Source organism: Canis lupus, chromosome 9 (genome assembly GCF_048164855.1).
Source record: "Canis lupus baileyi chromosome 9, mCanLup2.hap1, whole genome shotgun sequence".
NCBI classification, from domain to species: Eukaryota; Metazoa; Chordata; class Mammalia; order Carnivora; family Canidae; genus Canis; species Canis lupus.
In genome coordinates, this window is record NC_132846.1 from 57,538,901 (window position 1) to 57,558,287 (window position 19,387).

The 19,387-nt window shown below is 35.9% G+C and overlaps 1 long non-coding RNA gene across 1 annotated transcript in view; it reads left to right on the forward strand.

Moving 5' to 3' along the window:
• Positions 1–8,015: 8,015 nt before the first annotated feature.
• The window catches only part of LOC140639472 (uncharacterized), a 47,347-nt gene continuing 35,975 nt past the window's right edge, over positions 8,016–19,387 (forward strand). The window contains exon 1 of the long non-coding RNA XR_012036187.1: positions 8,016–8,130. This is a non-coding gene — a long non-coding RNA (uncharacterized lncRNA). The remainder of the gene's footprint in view (positions 8,131–19,387) is intronic.

Genomic DNA, 19,387 nt, shown 5'->3' on the forward strand with positions numbered 1-19,387 from the left:
AAGGCCAATAATCCCAAAGAAGAAGGAAAAAGAAGAAAAGATATAAAAAGAATATAAAGAAGCAAAAGTAAAGAGGAAAAAATGAAAAAAGAAAAAAAAGAAGAAAAAAAGGAGTGGGACTGGGAGATGTTGGTGGTGATGAAGTTGTAGTGGAGGGAGATTGTAGTCTCTAGTAGAAGTTCTTGGATTACTCTATTCACCATTAGAGTAGTTAGTATATGTGAATCTATAGAAGACATGGACATCATTTGGTATTTCTCATTATAATGGTTTTATAAGAGAGCTTCAAGAGGAGAACAGAAGACTTACATACATGCCATACATTGGAGACTTTTCCAGAGAAGACATGACAAAATATGGCACCCAGACCTATTCTAGCCAAGGAGTGACCATTCTCCCTGTTTTAGTGCAGAACCATATACTAGAGAAATATTATATATAATTTTTTATTCTCCCATGATTACTTTGTTCAATATGGAAGTATAGCCACCCTTCAACTGGTCTAATGTTCACAAAAGCTTTTCTGGTAGAAACTTGTCCTGTTCCAACAAAGAAAAACATAGTTAGGTAGCTGGAATTAGTTTTAATCACTTTATGCAAGATGAAAGAAAGATACAGGAGAGTCAAGATAAATAGGTTTATTTAAAGCCTGGTGAAGTTGCTGTAAGTCACACACACATTGAAGACCTAATGTTAGGAAAGAGAAGCATTCATACACCCCGCAATCCAATTTATTTTTGCTGATTGTAAAGATAGTTTTCAAACTTAAGAAGGCAAAAAAAAATATATAGTAGTGTGAATTGGAGAAAGGTATATTTCTTCCTGACCCTGTCTATATTGGTAATGGTTTATGTGTGCCAATGAAGCCATTTAGAGAAATACACTCTGCTGATTCTGGAGTAATAAAGCTAAATCTACTTAAAAAGTCTGAGTCACAAAATGGAAAACATTACAATACTTAGATGGAGTAACTGCATGACCTTTGACAAGTCACTTCCTATATCTGGTTTATGATCTGTAAGATCCCTTCCAATTCAAGATCTTCAAGGACTCGAAGACCATGCTTGTTGATATGTAATTCCAGAAGCAACCACATCAGCATTGGTCGAAATGCAAATTCTTAGATTCCCTTTTTAGAATTAGTGAATCAGAATCTCTGGAGGTGGGAGGTTGGGTTTAACAAGATCTCCTGGTGATTCTTATGAAAACTCAAGTTGAAAAGCACTGCTCTAAGACATTTGGTGAAGGTCAGAAATAAGCTGAACACACAAATTTGTAGACTACAGGGAACAAAAGGAAGTTGTGAAGGAAGATGTGGTTTCTCTCTGGGTATAGGAGCAACCATTGGACAAAGTTGAGAATATATTTCTTGAGGTAAAACATTTTGGCTCCATCTAAACAGCAGCAAGTGATGGTTATTGTCCATGATGAGGAATTATTTCTCTTTGTCTTGTAAAAATAGCTGTGTCACTAGAGTGCAGTCTCACTCTGACTCCAAAACCAAGGGAGGTGGAAAGCCTTGCTAAAAACAAACAAAACAAAACAAAACAAAAAAACAAAACAAAACAAAACAAAACAAAAAACAACCTTGGCAAACAATACAGGCTTACAAGCTCACAGTACACTTTTCCTGCTGTGGCTCTGGAGGCTGGTGCTTCTGCTCTGAACTTGCTGCGGTTTTCTGGTCTCCAAATGCACAAAAGTCCATTTTTCTTTATGACACCCGAGATCACACTACAGGCTATAACACTGCTGGTCTTCTAGCCCTGACACAGGCTCCTACAAGGAAAAGACCCTATGGTTTTAACAATAATCACTTTCTTATCACACAAAGAAAACTCATGATTCAAACAAGACTTTCCCTTGGCACTTATAATATCAGCTTTATTGTACCTGTGGTCTTAGGGAAAAAAAAAAAAAAACCAATGGAGAGAGAAGAGAATCAACCAGTAAAACATACCAGGAGCAAAATGAAAAGATGATGGCTTCCATAAGGCAAAGGAATGGCACGATCCAAGAAGGGGATCTGATGTTGGGCAAAGACATTTATTTAACACAGCTGAAGCCAAGAAGAAGGGCCACAGTCCTGTTATTCAGTGCTCCTTAGATATTCTTATAGAAACAGTTTATTCCATCAGCAGTTCAAGATTATAATTCTAGCCAGGAAAAAAAAAAAAAAAAGAATAACGTTGAAACCTTAAAGGTGGCTAGAGTAACAAAGCAGTACTGCCACAGGAAGCTCATGATAAATCTTTATGGGGGACAGGAATGAATGAGTAAATGAACCAATTTATGACAACTTGTGTAATAAAGCTTTTTCGAATACAAAATGCAATACAGAGGAATGAGATCTGATCCCAGTTATTCAAGCAGGGCAACCACTAGCATTTTCCCAGTTGATTGTTTGGAGAAAAGGGAACTTTGAAAAGAACTATAGCTGTACAAACAGATTAAATGTTCAAATGGGAATATGGCATATCATTGGCATTATACTGGAATGCCAATATCATATGGTGATATTGGCATATCACCAGCTTTGGTGTCATACTGCTTGAGTTCAAATCTTGACTGTACCGTTTGATAGATGTTTTAACTTCAATAAGTCTGTAAAGGGGGAAAAATGTCCCATTCCATGGACTTGATTTGTAGATAAAATCAGCTAATGGATTTCCATAATTTGACATAATACTTTGTAAGAGCTCACCTAACGGGACATCTGGGTGCCTCAGTGGTTAAGTGTCTGCCTTTGGCTCAGGCCATGATCCCAGGGTCCCAGGATCAAGTCCAGCATCGGACTCCCTGCATGGAGCCTGCTTCTCCTTCTGCCTATGTCTCTGCCTCTCTCTTTCTGTGTCTCTCATGAATAAATAAATAAAATCTTTAAAAAAGGAAAGAGCTCACCTAACTATTGACTCATTCTTATTAACACTAATTATTAAACACTATATGTTACTATGTAATTTTAGAATGATGCACTTGTCTGAGAGAGGTGACAAATACTGCTTGTTTCTCTTTTACTGAATGTTTCAATGGTTGATGAGAGAAAAGGGAGAGGTTTTTAAGGGATAGAGATAGCTTGGTGAGACACTGTTGCCCATATGACAATGAGCACTAAATATTTAAGGAGTTAAAGCCCCAGCAGTGCTGAAACTCATGACTTTCAACAAAAATGAAGTTTTGTTTTTTCCAGACACCCAAAATTTTCTCCTCTACAAACACACCCACACACACACACACACACACACACACACACATTGAAATTATGTCTTGGCTGAGAAAAGGAGGTCAGAAGATGAAAGTCACAGAGGAAATAGAGTGTTTGGATTAAAGAGATAATGCATATCACAACATGCATCTCCTACAGTGCACCCCAACTCACATGAAAGATAGGGCTTTCAGACTGAGCAATTAGTCACAAAAGGGAAGGGAGGAAGGAAGGGAGGGTGAGAAAGAAGAAGAAAGAAAGAAAGAAGAAAGAAAGAAGAAAGAAAGAAAGAAAGAAAGAAAGAAAGAAAGAAGAAAGAAAGAAAGAAAGAAAGAAAGAAAGAAAGAAAGAAAGAAAGAAAGAAGAAAGAAAGAAAGAAAAGTAGTAGGAAATGTAGGAAGTAAGAAAAATTCTGGCCTAAAGAGTAAATAGTGCTGACCATTTCCAGAATTAGCAAGAGAAAGCAATCTCTTCCTAACAATACCACTGATAAAAACATGGTACTTAGAGGAAACTTTTAATTAAGTATGTAAGCAAGGGTTTATTTATTTATTTTTTCCTGAGGAAAAGTAATCAGGGCTCTGACACAAAGATGTGACATTCCAGAGCAGTGGGATGGGAGATAGTGTAGAAGCAAGAAAAAGCCGGGCATCAGGATTAAACGGAAAGGAAAACTAGACTCAAACCAGCAGTTTTAAAATATCTATTATTTCGTGAGAAATAAAATTTGGGATTATTGTCAGAAGAGTTTGACATACCTGGGTTTATGTAGAATTATGGACTTGACAGTGTGTAATAATAACAAAATAACTCTGTGGTACTCTTTCCTTTATGTGGATTTCTCCTTTTTTTTTTTTTTTTTTAACCGAATTTTAGTTATGTGAGTCAAAGAAGCCTTCGAAACAATGCCATAGGTGTATATTTGATAGGGTAATTCTTTCTCAAAAATTAGAGACAAGGGGGGATCCCTGGGTGGCGCAGCGGTTTGGCGCTGCCTTTGGCCCAGGGCGCGATCCTGGAGACTCGGGATCGAATCCCACATCGGGCTCTCGGTGCATGGAGCCTGCTTCTCCCTCTGCCTATGTCCCTGCCTCTCTCTCTCTGTGACTATCATAAATAAATTAAAAACCTTAAAAAAATAAATTAAAAAAAATTAGAGACAAGAGTGAGCTGAAAGTAGAATATACTAGAAACGATTCTTAGATAACAGCTTATAAATTACTTACTACTTATTGTGCTCCACGTGGAGACGTTCGACTGTTGACCACAATTAACATGCTCTTTTGTTTGTAGACCTCCAATGCTGCGGTTTGGAAAGCATCCTAATATCAGGAACTGAGCTTCCTGATGCTGAGAACTATATCCTAACCACTATCTATGGTATACATCAGAAATTAATGTTAATAGTTGAGGTAGCACCTAATATTTTCTGAAATGAACTTTTGTCAAACTTTATGCTTTCTATGAATTATTAATATTTATTTTTAAATATTTTATTTATTTATTCATGAAAGACAGAGAGTGCGAGAGAGAGGCAGAGACACAGAGGCAGAAGCAGGCTCCATACAGGGAGCCAGATATGGGACTCGATCCCAGAACTCTGGAATTGTGCCCTGAGCTGAAGGCAGATGCTTAACAGCTGAGCCACTCAGGTATCCCTGAATTATTAATATTTAATTCTGGAAAATACCTTGTGATTTAGCTATTTTTATTATCCCTTATAAGGGATAAAGAAAGTGAAGTAAGATGTGCCTGGGTAGCTCAGTTGGTTGGCATCCAACTCTTGGTTTCATCTCAGGTTGTGATCTTAGGCTGCTGGAGTCCAGGCTGGGATGGACTCTGTGCTCAGAAGGGAGTCGGCCTGAAGAGTCTCTCCCTTCGCCCCTCCCCCCACTTGTACACTCTCTCTCCCCCTCTAAAATAAACAAATAAATCTTAAAAAAAAAAAGAAAGAAAAAAGAAAAGAAAAAAAGAAAAGAAAGAAAAGACAAGAAAAAAAGAAAAGAAAAGAAACTGAGGAAATGCAGATTAAATAAATTGCCTGAGGTCATAGTGATGCAAGAGCAGAGTCTCTGTAACACATACTCAGCATATGCTTACAGGCATATCAAAATTTGTTTCAGTGTATAAGTCACTTTCCTAATATATTTTTTATCTTAATACTTTTTGCAACTTGAACACTTATTCATAATATAAAATAATTCTAGAATATCTATGTTGAGTGTCAACCGTAGATATTCTCCCCCAAATATCAAGTGGATTAACCAGAGTGAATTAAAAAACAGAAAGCCTGATTGTACTCAGTAAATAAAACAAAATAAAAAAGCCCAGTATGTACATTTATCATCTCTAATTCTGGAAAGCAAATGAAATCAAATAAAGCATCATTTAGAATACCTTAATGTGAACCTTTGCCCTAGACTCATTACAAGGAATATTTTTTAGCACTGAAAATGTGTCTACTTTGTCTCAAATGGGCATACTTTCCAGTCCCCAAAAGAGTTCACTGTTTCACATATTTAGGCCAAATGAAAAGCATTATCCATCAACTACCAAAAGCCCTTGTAATGTTTTTATCAAAATCACAAACTATCGTTTGAGTTGACAGATTAAGAAATAAAAATAAAGGACAACACAAGGCTACATTTGAATTTTAGAAGGACAATGAATTTTGTTTAGTGTTAGGGTATATTCTGTGATACTTGTGGGGACATACACTAAATATTACTTGCTGTTTATCTAAAATCTAAATTTAACTCAATATCCTATATTTTATTTGGCAGTGCTCCTATAAGAAATCAAAACAAACCAAATAATTTGTGAAATTATTGAATATGGTTATGCCCAATATGAGTCTTCTCAAGTGATAAATTGACTTCTGAAGAAAATAATACAATGTATACACATTTTTGCTGTAAACTAAGGCTTTTCATATTGCGGCTTCATTAGCTGCTCAAACGCTTCGAGATGAGCTCCTTTTTCATGTTTTTTAAACTAATTTTACCCTTTATTTTTTCCTCCTGGATTATCATATTTAATGTGGTGACACTGAAACATTTTCATTTCATGTTTACAAAAGAGAAGTACTCTGATGAATAATTAAATCTAGGATGAGAGTTTTTAGAATTTCCTTAGATGAAGCACTGTGGTGCTGTTTTACTTTCCTTTTTAAAGGGTATATGTACAGACATCAGCCCTCCTTCCTCAAATCCTATTAAGATGAAATAAACTAAAGGAAGTGATGAGTCTCCACCTTGTCCCTCACACAAATTCTATTTAGGAAACACCAGATCTATTCTTTGCAAGATTACTTAAGGAGGGAATCAACCCAAAAAGACAATTTAATTATCAATATCTGGAACAAAAGGTAGCTATGTTTGCAGAGTTGTTACCTGAGAAAGAGAAACAAACTTTATATTCTGTTTATCTAATTATAAAATATTCCTAATGCATTTTTCTGACAGGTTAAATTTGAAAATGATGGTAATTCAGAAGCTAGAATCACATTTGTGTTTGTATTAACATTCAAAATGCCCCATTTGGGTCATCCTGATAATAATAGTTAATATTAACCGAGTTGTGTTTTTATGCCAGTTTCTCTGTGCTAATTGCTTTATAAGAGTTATCTCCTTAAACCCACCAACACCATGAAACAGGTAGTAATATAATCCTCATTTTGTAGATTAGAATACTTGTCTAAAGCCATAGAGATAATAAGTGGCCAAACTTGTCCAAGATATTGTCCTAGGCGGAGAAAACATTCTGACCCCCTATAAAATGGGACAAGAGTGACAAAATCTACAGAGGACCCTGAATTAAGCTGACATACATCTTTCCATTTTTTTTGATTGATCATCCCCAATCCCAATAAGTACATAAAACTAGATACACTTTTTAAATCATGATTGAAGAAATTGCTCTATAAAAATAAAATAAGTTGTAGAAGCTAAACACATCCAACCAGATTTTGTCTTTAATAAAAAATATTGAAGCCTTAGTCCCTGGCTGGAGAACATGATTGAATCTACCTGGGTTATGGTCTGGGTATCAGGATATTTTAAATCTCCTTAATTACAGGAAGAAAAAACAAAACAAAAACAAAACAAGCAGACAAACAAAACAAAACAAACAAACAAAAAAACACTGTCACAATGTGCAGCATTTGTAGGTTAAACCTTAAAGCAATGGTTTACAGCAGTCTTTGCAAGTGTCTGAACAACATTCAAATTGATCCTGGCAGCTTTTCTAGTTAGTATATATGAACTATTTCTAAAAATACATTATTCTGAACAGACATCTATCCCAGCTTCTCACTGGAATGCAGAACTAGAGAAGTAGGTTTTATTTGTTCCCAGAAGAGGATGAGAAAGGAAGAGAGAAGTTATAAAGTATACGGAGATGCAAAAAAGTTGCTTAGAATTTCAGTAACAACAATAATAATAATAAAGTGGGAAGGCATATCCTCAAAGACCAGCATTTCAGAGGACTGCCTTGCTTCTCAGTGTATGACGATAATACTGCAGTAAATCATGTCCCCAGCTTCCAGTTCCATAGCTCCAAATTCTCCTAGCAATTGGCATTCTCCTGAGAAAAACAAACATACCCATGCATTAAGCCTCTAGTCCCTTGAAGTTCCCAGAAAGCAAATTAGTCCACACAGTAGATTAGAAATAGAAAAAGGAAAGTAGGGGGTGGTGACTTTTGGTGATAGCAGGAATAGGAACCTGATGATTTAAGAATGTGTGAGTGGCTTTCGGCAACAGGGATTGGCTGTGAGCTTTGAGCCCCTCTGGGTTTGTTGGCTGTGGGAGTCCTAATTATGAGTATAATAGATAAACTCATCATGGCCACAACCAGCTACTAATCTGGTTCTGCTATTAACAACCAATTAAGTTTGCATTATGAAATGATTTCTGGAATTGAAGGTAGGTGGACTTTTAATTATGTATTGTTTGAAAACATTAAAGATTTTGAATCAAGGGCTTGAAACATTATCTTTGATATGTGGTAATAATTCTGATCATACCAAAATTGTCTGCTGTACCTAAAATAGCAAATCAATGAGAAGTGGAGTCAAATTGTTGTGTAATTTGGATATAGGAGATTAGTATTATGTGTTTGTATTATTTTTTCCTCCAGACCTTCCATTATTTCTGGCTAATTTTAATCAAGATACCAAATGGCCTTTTATCTCTATTTCTCTCCCAGATCTGATTCTAACTACCTAACATTTGTTTGAATTTGGATTTAGTAAATGCCTTCTTCTCAACCCCTACAGCTAAGCATTTGAACTAGTGGGTTGGTAATGAAGATATATAAAGATAAAGAGGAAAGAGGAACATTGGAATTGCATATAATAGATCTGCAGTTTCTAAGATGTCTGCAGTGCTTTGATTTTATTCTAGCTGCCTGTGGAAGTAAAGATGAATAAATATCAAACAACTTAAATCATAGTCTGAGATCACAAGAGAAGGAGCCTCAATTTTGCTACGGGTCCCTTATTGTAAACACAATTTCCAACTAATAGAAGTAAAAAAACAACTGGTTTCTAAATTCATATGTTGGAATCCTTCTACTTACTTATTTGTGTTTGTTGGCTTTGTTCTGTTTTATTAGGCTCTATGTTTAGATGCCTACGAAAAAGAGTAAAGTAAGTTTTTCTGTAGATGTTTAATAGAGGGATTTTGGTTGGACAAGTAGATTTAAGTGTGAATCACAATATCAGTCCACAGAACCGATTCTCAAAGTCTAGCATGATCAGAATCTCCTGGAGAGCCTGTGAAGACAAGGATTACCGCTTTCCATCCCCACCATGTGTGATTCAGTATTCCTAGGGGGAGTACGAAGAATTCATATTTATTTTTTTATTTCTAGAATTCATATTTCTAATAAGCTCCCAGGTGATGCTGATACTGCTGGGCCAACGACCATACTCTGAAACACAGATTCATTAGTACTCATAAAACAATAACATTACACACTATAATATAAAAAGACATGGCCAATTTAGTCATGACCTAAAGTCTCATTTGGTTCACTCTGAAAATATGAATCCACATGAAAGAGAAGCATTTTCATGGCTTCCTTAATCAAGCACATCAAATTTTGTAACTTCCCCAGGAACCAGTCGAACACAAGAGAATGCATTCTGTGCTAGCACCCAATTTCCATCCTTCTGTGTAAATTTTACTGACATTGATGGTATTTATATACTTAATCCTCCTACTTTTCTTTTGTTATTATTATGATTATTATTATTACTATTATTATATCTATACCATCATGAGAAACAACCAAAGTAACATTTTTTTTATTAGGGTCTAGAAGGTAAGTGTCATGTTAGTGACCACGTATCTTCTCCTAAATGCCTAAATCTCAGAGTCACTGTGTCAAGTAAGACTTGTCCTCTAACTCCAAAGATGATATTGATAATCCCAATGCCTTTATCACAGTTCTTAAAACTGCATTTTGAAAGAAATCCTAGAGTCCTGAACAAAGTTTTTGCAGAACAAGAGGTAAAAGCAATCTGAAAGGCCAGGGCTTAATAGGAATCCAAAGCAGAAATGCAGAGTCATAAATCCTTATACCCCTGACAGGAACAGAATCATTGAGGAAGTTAGAGATGACACATTAAACACCCAAACAAAACGACAACACTCCCCTTGATCTGGGGCAGATGGATACCAGGGTTTCTATGGATTTTATTACTTTAATCAACCAATCAAGCTTGTTTCAGAGACCTGTGCACTCCTCATACATATGGACATGAAATTCCTGGCCAGTCCATTCTCACTTTACCTTTAGAAAATGCCTCTAGCAAATGTTTCCTGCCTATGCAAGCCATATGTTACTGGAAGGAGGTCTTTGTAGAGCTTCGTCCTTCTGGAGATAGTAACCACAAATGACGGATCACAGAGATTAGGTAAGGTTAAAACAGGAAGAGTCTGTGGAGATGAGCTAATCTAATTTTGTCGTTTTACAGATGAATACACTTAGGGGGAGATGAGAGAATGTCACACGGCCCGTTAGCGACAGATGATATAGGGTTGCTGAATTGTGATTCTCTGCATGGCACACTTTCCTTTACTCATCCCTTCTTAAGGGATTCAGCTATTCTAGAAGATGCTTGTCAAGAGTAGCATGATTTCAATGTCTGCAAATTGAAAATTGATCTACTTATTTTGTATATTGCATCATGTATTATGATTCTATTTTGTAAACGAACAGAATCAATAGGATATATAGATACAGATATATGGATATAGATATCTGTATGGAGAGGTTTATTTTAAAGAGTTGGCCCACATGATTGTAGTGGCTGGCAAGTCTGAAATCTGTAGGGCAGCCTTAAAGGTCGGAAATTGAGATAAGACTTGATATTGTAGTCTTGACTCTGAAATCTGTAGAGCAACCCAGCAGCCTAGAAACTCAGGCTAGGTTTATAATTTGCAGACTTGAAGCAGAATTGCTTCTCTATCTGGAAACTTCAATTTTTGCCCCGAAGACCTTCAATTGACTGGATGAGGTCCACCCACATTATAGAGGGCATTCTGCTTTACTGTAGGTTTCCTGATTATAAGTCTCATCACAACTACAATTACTTTCACAGCAACATCTAGACTATTATTTGACCAAACAACTGGGCATGACAGCCTAGCCAAGTGTGCACATAATATTAATCATCACACATTTCTTTATTTGTGATTCCTAAACACGTGTTTCATTCAATCGTGAATGACTTGAGAGTCAGATGTATAGGAGTCACCCCTTACCCATTCAGGAGTTACCTAAGAATCCTATAGATGCCTAAAACCACAGATAGTGCCAAACTCTATACATATTGTTTTTCCTATACTTATGTAGATATGAAAACTTAAAAAGCTTAATTTATAAGTTAGGTGTACTAAGAGATAAACAACAATAATTAATAATAGAGTAATTATTATTGTACAATAATTATTATAATTATTATTATACAATAATTATTGTATATTATACAATATAGTGTAATAAAAGTCATGTGAATGTGGTCTCTCTCTCTCTCTCTAAATATCTTAGTGCACTGTACTTATCCTTCTTCTTGTGATTATGTGAGAGCATAAAATGCCTATGTGGTGAGATGAAGTGAGGTGCATGACAGTATACACTGTGGCATTGTGTTAGGCTACTATTGTCCTTCTGAGGCATTGTCAGAAGGAGGAACATCTGTTTCCAGATGGGGGATGAAGAAAGTGAAACCACAGGTAAGTGGAAGCTGTTGTATTTAAAAGGCACCAAGTTGAAAGTTGCCTAGGTTAAGCAATGTTTCCCAGTATGGCCTTAGTGGATGTTGCACTCTCCATCCATGTGATCCCTCTGTTTATTAATCTGCACCAATGTTTGAGTGAAGATGAAGGCTTGGTTAATTACCACTCTAAAACCTCCATTCATATAAAGGGTCTTGACAGGGACAGAATGGGGATATCTAAATATCTTGATATTAAAAATACTTGTAAACTATATAACTCTACTCAATGTTCATTTTTAGATGATTTTCAGAGATGGGTATTATCTAAGATTTTCTTTTATCTATCAGAAAGGCAACTAAAAGTTGATTCTCCAGATTTTTTTCTTCACATTTCTTATTGTAAAATGTGTATATACACGTCACAAAAATACACAAAATTAGATTGTAAAATGGTTGAAATAAAATAAAAATAACTAGAAGCTTAAATGTTTCTTTTCCTGGTCCAATTAGCCTGCTTTTTGCACTGCAGGGTTTTATAACTCAGCCTCCAAACCCACATAATATGCCCTCATCATTGTGTCACCCTGCTTAGAATATTCAAACATTGTCATATTTCTTATTTTTTTACATTATCCTATTTTTATCCTCAAGTGTCCATGGCACTATAGACAGAGCATTCCAAAACAAAACACAACAAAACAAAACACTTCAGATTTAAGGGGAAATTGACCTTGGTCATCTGAGACTGCAACAACAGAAGCCTTAATTCCTGGGTTTTTTCTATGTAAACTATGAAAAATATTACCTCAGCCTACATTTACATATACTTTAAAAGGAAAGCTGTCCTAAAGTATTTTTGATGTTTGCACAGACTCATGCATGTAGAGATTATTGTCACGTGCAGAGTTCTTGCCTTCCCTGAAATCTGTCTCCCCTAGTTTCCTGACACTATCCTAACTTTCCCTCCACCCCTGGCTGCTTCCTTCACAATTTACAACCATGCATTCTGTGGGAATCGCAAAAGTGAGTGCAATCTAGAAATTATGGAGAAATAATTCCATCTATTCAATGGAAGCCTATTAAAAATTTAAAGAACATTGTCTCAAGTAAACTTTCTAGTAATGATTGGTTTACTCGTGTCTTTATTTCTTTCTTATTAAAAAAAAAGCTGTTTTCTAAAATCAGAAATCGTATATTCACTACTGTTCTTTGGTTTAAAGATGTGTGTAGATCGAGCCATTAAAAAATCAAAGTTTATTTCATTATATTGACATTTTGTGGGGGGAAAAGTGCACATTAGGAAATACACGTTAGGTCTGGAAATTACAGTCATAATTTATTCTAAGTTTAATAAATGCACTGCTAGATTTTAAGTTTCCAGAATTTTAATTTTTTAATCACTCCATATTTAGAGTGTATTTTTTCTTCTTTTTTTGCTTTGTTTTTAAAGGCTAAATAGATTACCTGAAATGTTGAAGTCTCACACATTTTTCTTGGTGCCTACAATCTCATTGCTTGAAAAATGCCTACTTATTGCTGAAGCAAGTGTCATGACCTGGATGAGGACACCCCTGGTTGTACCTGCTACTAAGTCTCATCCTACTCAGTTCAGGACAGCATTCTGTTTGATGAACTGCAGTATCTCATTGGGAAAAATATGACATGTGAGGCATCTACTCTGTGCCAGACACTTGCTCAACACCTCAGAAAAGTCCTAAGAAGTTGAGATAAAGAGAATCATTTTACAGCTTAAGAACTGAGTGTTAAATTATGTAAAGAACCCAAGGCCTGGCAGTTTGTAATATGCAAACACAGGATTTAAACCGCTTACTAGCTAGCTGTTTATATTTATTCATCCACTTAGAGCTCTGTCAGCACTAAATAAACTGTTCTATTTATCCGTTTATCCTCAACTCCAAATGCGGCCCATGGCACATAATTATTAATGAATCTTGAGTGATTGAATGAATGAATGAAGTTCGTTTTTTTTCTAAACTCAAGTCTTTCACGGTAAATTTATAGAGATTTACAAAGTCCTAAACCTCAAACAGATAAGAACATTTATTTCCAGCTCTCCTATCCATCCTACTTCAAGGTTCCTTCTAGAGGTTAGCAGTTTTTTTACCTTTGACACAGGGTTAACACATAATTATCTTCTTATTGTGAAAAAAATGGAAAGGTTATCATGACATTTGATGGAAAAAGTCAAATGAAATAATACATTCTGTGAAGTACAATTGTCAAAGAAGAAATCCAATATAGTTCTTTTATTTCTCTGCAAAACATATATACATTTAGCTACAGATAATTAACATTTATAAAACCCATAAAAGCTCACCTGAAACTTTTGGCAGGTAATTAGTAGGATGAATTGATTAATGTACATCTTTATCACTTATAATAGAGTGGCTTTGTGTGTGTGTGTGTGTCTGTTTTGCAAGCCCGAACAGGAAAACCGCCACAAGTTTAATGCTATGTCATGTCCAACTTCTCAAAGAAAACCATAAAAGCTTCTATAATTATGATTCATTGCATGAATATCTTTTCAAACAAATTTGGGACATAAAATCTGAAGTGATATGTGCTATTAGAATTCCAAGTTAAGAGTGAACATAGAATGATTGTATCCAAGAGCATATATGTTAGATTATACTACAAAAAATTAAGTGGTATGTCACTTATCCTGTGTCATTTCCAGTGAGAATTTAAGAATCTATTACATTTATCTTCTATGGACCACTGAAGGCAGTTGAGATTTTTTTGAAAGTAGTTTAAGAAAGAAATTCTTTGAAAATTCCTAAACTTGGTTTTGGGCCTTTTCAGATTTTCCTTGAACTTAAAGATACTCAAAGACTCCTTAGAGATGAGTATTTATAAACTATTTTATGAGAAGCCAATTGCTGAGCAGATTTTTTAGAAAACTAACATCAAGATTTTCATAAAAATAGTTTTAAAACCTGGACCAAAGATTTTCTTAGATCATTAATTAATGAGAAAAACACTAAGATATCTTAGCTGCTTCTGAGGGGAACCCAAAGAGCATAATTATATAGGCAGTCAGAAATTGTGACAAGGAATTTATGATTATATCTGCAGTTAGATCAATATCTATAGGACAATAATCAATGATATTCCATCAGAATTCTTGCATTTCTGTGCACTGGAATTATCTGCATTATTATCATATTTCCATGGCTTACAGAATTGCAAATAGCTCAAGGACAATAAAAGATAGAATATGCCATATGGTAAGCTTGACAGGATAGTACAGTCTGTGATGGTTTTGCTCATTTAAAAATCTTGTACAGTATGACCTGAGACTTGAACAACACATCTTGGAAGTTTTTCTGGGAAATCTCTGGGTGGCTCAGCGGTTTAGCACCTGCCTTCAGCGCTGGGCATGATCCTGGAGTCCTGGGATCAGGTCCCACATCAGGCTTCCTGCATGGAGCCTGCTTCTGCCTCTGCCTGTGTTTCTGCCTCTCTCTCTCTCTCTGTGTCTCTCATGAATAAAAAAATAAAATCTTTAAAGAAAAAAGAAAAGTTTTTTTGGTAAACTATTAATTGAGTCACTGAGGTACTTGGGGTGTCAGATGCTATTAAGGCTTTAGAGAAGACCATGAGGCTACTTTGCATGAGACAATGGAAGAATGATATCTGGCTTTTAAAACATGGTGCGTGAGGTAGGAAGAAGGGGGAGAGTGTGAATAGGAGAGGTTGTAATGCTCAGGGTGCACCCCTCACCAACTTTCCTGAAGTCTGAGTTTCAACACAAAATAAGATGAATGTTTCCTGTGATTGGATTTGTAGGAAGAACTGGTAAAAGAAGAGTTTATAGTTGTGGAGAGTAGGAGAGAGTCAACGTGGGAGAGCTCAGGCCCTGGGTAAATGTCAATGTTCTCCATGGTATTTCCCTTTTCTACCTTGATGCTTTCACTATAACAATTTCAGGGCCCTTGGGATGCCTTACCTTCTCCTCTCTGTTTAGTATCTTTCAACCAAATTCTGGAAGCACCATGGAAGTTATCTTGGTGGACTTTAATTTTTCATTTATCTGAAGATTTGTTGCCCTTAGAACAGTACAGCTAAGGATACCGTTGTGTTCAACCCAATTAGACTATAAGCTCCTAAAAGGCACAGAAGTGCCACATGAGAATTTTTGTTCTTCAGTAATAATTGTTCATTTAGGGAGTATGAGTCCTTATTTAATGGCTCTAAAGGAAATGACAGCCATGGCCAAACAAATATGTTTTACTTAATCATAAAAGCAAATAAAATATTTGCTTCCATGAATTTGCATCATAATCAGGTTATTTAACACTTACTAAAATTACTTGTTATGTGATGTGTATATAGTAGGCATTGTCATATTCATTGTCACACTGGATTATGTTTATTTTCCTCAAAGTATACGATTTCAAGAGGTGAAAATAGATACAAAGTTAAATAGTCATTAAGGGGTCATGCAATTATTGAGTGCCAGTGTCAAAAGTAGTAATCAACACCTCTTATTTCTGTTCCCTCTCAGCTATGCTTGGATTAAGTTTAAATAAATCAGTGGCAATCTCAGGGCACAGTAGAATGTGTATGTAGCAGACAATCACCTACCATAATAGACACCTTTGTATCTTTCTATTTCCTTTCTTTTTATTTAATATGCCTCTTTCTTTTTCCTTCACCCACAAGATAATGTGGATGAGAATAAAAACAGGATTCTAATGATAAACTCTATATTTGACCTTGAACAAATCAATTAGCTTGTGTGATGTTATCTGGAGAGTTGCAACAAACTTAGCTGGATCATAATGCTGGTGATAAAACATATCCCAGGAGTGTGTTAATAATCAACAGATGCTGTAGAAATCTAATGCGTTATTTTTATTTTCCCATTTTCACTTTCTTTTCTCCTTTGCTGCTGTTTAAGGCTAGGTCTTCCAATGCCACTTCAGTGGGCTACTTAACTCTCTGCTGACACTTAGGATTTAAATAGTTTAGATGATGACCTAAATTAGCCTTTGGACTGTCTCAGTCCCTGGAAAGTGTTGAGTGTCTCCTCTAATTGTTGTGTTTCACAGGATGTATTCTTTGAGTTGACTTCTTCCATCGATTGTCATGATAACCTTCTTATTCTTCACAATGAGGAGATAATTATGTGTTAACCTGGTGTCTGAGGTAAAAAGCTGTCAACTTTTAGACCAAAGCCTTGCTATAGGATATATAGGAACCTGAAAAATTAATGTTCTTAGCAGTTTGAGGTTTAACACTTTGTACATTTTTAAGAAGCTACTTTGAAAAGGCAGAAGGATTCAAAACACAGAACAAAAGTAACCTCAAATGCAAATATTTCTATTATATTTTTAAAACAGAAACTGGTTTATTTACATAGAAGCATTTTGCCCAGAATGAGTAGTTGTTTTGATATGCCTATCAAATCATGTAAGCCATTATTCTAAAGTTCAAAACAAATCAGGGCAGTAGACCATATGCTATAAACCCAATTTGATTTTGATTGTTGGGCCTACCAACTGTAAGCTCTGTGGTTTTGGAAAAGTTAACTTAAGATTTTGAGCCTCAGTTTCCTCATCTGTAAAAAAGTGAGCAACACCATTAACTATTAGATATCAGCTCTAAATTCCCAGGCTGCAACAGAGCAGGTGTTTGATGCCCTCAACTGTGTTTTGACATATGAAGTAATAGCCAGAGCTTTGAGCTATTGGTCTGTATCACTTCACCCTCGCTTGGATTGAGTGCTCCTTTTTCTACAAATGTCCTTTGGGATCCCCATCTACTCTCTGCTTGACTAATTTTCTTTTCTTTTTTTTTTTAAAGATTTTATTTATATTTTTCACAAGAGACACAGAGAGGGAAGCAGAGAGAGAAGCAGCCAGCCCCCCCACCCCAGGAAGCCTAATGTGGGATTTGATCCCAGGACCCTGGGTCATAACCTGAGCTGAAGGCAGACCCTCAACCACGGAGTCACCCAGATGTCCCTGCTTGACCAATTTTCTTTTTTTCTCTTTTTTGATTCTAATTACCTTTCTGTTCTCCTTGGAATGCTATTGTACCCCCACATTTATGCTTCATCTTTTTAGCTAACACTTTACTCTGTTATTTTCCAAAGGAGTTTAAAATTAAACAATAAATTCTTGCTCCCTGTAAGCATGTTTGCATATATATGTTTGACTATAAAAGATGACTTTATGCTTAATATGTTTGACATGCAATTACACAAATTCACTCAAAATATTTCTTTTGAACTCTTAAAGCAGTAATAGATTCATTATGAAGTATGGTGAGTGTGTTAGTTTTCTGTGGATGCATGACAAACTACCAAAAATTTAGTATATAAAACAATACAGATATATTCTCTTACCATCTCTATGAGTCAGAAATCCAGGCATAGTTTGGCTGGGTTCCCTGCAAGGCAGCAGTCAAGGTGTCTGCCAAGAATGGATTCTCATCTAAGGTTTTCCTAGGTCATGTGGGAATAATCCGCTAGCAGAATTCAGTTTTGTGTAGGCCACTGGATAGAGGGCCTAAGTTTGTTTCTGGCTGTGGGCCAGATGCCACCCTCAACCCCTTGCCACTGGTCTTACCTATAGGGTAGCTCACCATGTGGCACCTTGCTTCTTGAAAACCAGGGATGGAGAACATCTCCTAGCAAGACAAATGTTAGTCATAATATGTAACACAATCTTGTCTACCTAATCTCATACATCCAGTCACCTTTACCATAGTTTATCAGTAAGAAGCAAGTCACAAATGTTGCCCACACTCAAGGGGAAAGGATTATATAAGAATAACAGGAAGGTAGAGTTGGTCCACCACAGTGAATAAAGATAGGACATCTTGACAATTAAAGATGATTCACCATATTTTGGACTCCTGGGTGGCTCAGTGATTGAGCATCTGCCTTTGGCTCAGGGCATGATCCCAGGGTCCTGGGATTGAGTCCCCCATCGGGATCTCTGCCTGGAGTCTGCTTCTCCCTCTGCCTATGTCTCTGCCTTTCTCTGTGTGTCTCTCATAAATAAATAAATAAATAAATAAATAAATAAATAAATAAAATCTTTAAAAAAGATTATTCACCATATTTCTTTTTCATGGATCAGTGAAGACCAGATTATCAATAATCTTATAAATTGCATGAAAAAGCATGAACTATATTAAAAAGAATGATTTTCCATTGAAGGTGTGAAGGTGCAAGGTATCAACATGGGCTTGCATTTTAGAAGGATTGCTTGTTGCCATCTGATGAAAGCCATTGGAGGAGAAGACTGGCAATAGAAAAATCACTTATGCTGCCCATCAATCCATGTAAAAGGTAGCATCATATCAGATTAGGGAGTGGTTACATAACTGACAAGCAGTGGATGGAGGTGAGATGCTGTTCTGAAAATAGCATTGACTGAATTTAGTAAAGTAAAAAAAAAAAAAAAAAAGAAGAAGAAGAAGAAGATGAAACCAACTTACCTGGAATAGAAGTTGATGATGCTCATTTACTGAGATTTATTGAAATCACTAAAAGAGGAGTGGGTTAGTTCATGATAAGGCAAGATATCACCCCATAGAAGGCAACTAAAGGCTTGGGACTCAAAGTGAGAGGAGAAGAAAGTTGAACATCCTCCCAGCCTAGCATTGGGATTAAGATGAGGGAAAGGAACAAAAAAGTCAGGAAAAGGGGTGACAAGTGACAGTCAGAGGGAGGAGGAAATCTACACAATATGGAACCCATGGAGGATAACTTTTGAGGAGTCAATGATGAAATTGTTTAGTACAACTGAGATATGAGCAAGATAAATAATGCAAAAACCATTGTATTATCGATAAAGACATTTTAGGTACACTTCATTAGTACAGATGTTCCTCACACTACAGCTCTAATGGCCTTCTGAAGTTATTTATAAGTTCAAAAACCTAATATTGCAAATTAGTTCCTACAAATACTGTCTATT